We start from the raw sequence: 1182 nt of genomic DNA on the forward strand, positions 1-1182 counted from the left end.
CAGACCACAGTTCTCCCATATATATGCAACTGCTCAAGTATACTCTGAACAGTTCTAGTGTATATCTGCAATATATTATCTAAAGCATTTGGATTAAAGACATAGGATGAGAAATTTGGTATTGCTGCAACGTTTCATTGAACTGTAATAGTCAGTTAATGTTATTAAAATATGAAACTATTGTCTCTTGGAGTGAAAGCATTCCCAAAATCTGCAAAAAAAAAAAAGAAAATCAATCATTCCAAGAGTGGATATCTAATAATTTATTTTCTCACATAAAATTAGAGGAGTTATTTGTCAAGCTGTGTTTTGAAAGACAGCCAGCTATTACACCACTTTAAAGGCATTTTCAAATTTGGGGAATTCTATTTTCTATGGGCTTTCCAGGCTGGGAGACCAAAACTCTTTGCAAGCATTGCAGCTACCCTCCGCCCGGCTACGGGGCTCCACACAACCTGCACCGCGGCCACTCTCCACGCTCGCCAGTAGTGAAGTACTGCTCTGTAAGACGAGATATCTGAACGTCACAGCTGGCTAATAAGGCCAAATTCTGCCTTGAAGAATATCTTCAGTATTCGTCAAGGTAGAGTTTTTCTTTTTTTGGATCTTGTTAGGTTCTGAAACCAGACATGGTGACTCAGGAATAGCGCAGTTGAAGCCTTCGTGATCCTTTGCTCTTTACCCTCCAATGACATTATGTACTTAGGTGGGCACATTTAGATCTGCAACTGTCCCCACACTTTGTGATGAATATACCCCTTATTTACACAGCCCTAAATGTACTGAACAGCTTTACATACCCTGTTCTGATAACTTCTAGTGTCTGAAACTAAGTCATGGACAGGTCTGTGTGTTCCGTAAGGATTGGTCTAGCATCCCAAGCACATTACATGGTTGCTCTGCCTACTGCACATGTATTATGTCCCACAGGACTAAATTAGGATATGTTGGATTTCCCCCTCACACTACTCTATTGTTTTTAAGAAAAGACAATTTTTTTTATTTTTTTTTTTTTTTACTTCGTAAAATAAATATTCTCAGGTTCTCCCCCATTATTGCCAAAAATAGAAGCCGCACACAGTTCTGGTATGGACGCAGAGAGGGTTTCCAGGCACTTTCCTTTGCAATTTTTGTATTTTTTCTTTTTTTTTTTCCTTTCCCCCTGCCCTTTTTTTTTTTTTT

Source organism: Buceros rhinoceros, unplaced genomic scaffold (genome assembly GCF_000710305.1).
Source record: "Buceros rhinoceros silvestris isolate BGI_N320 unplaced genomic scaffold, ASM71030v1 scaffold27444, whole genome shotgun sequence".
NCBI lineage: Eukaryota > Metazoa > Chordata > Aves > Bucerotiformes > Bucerotidae > Buceros > Buceros rhinoceros.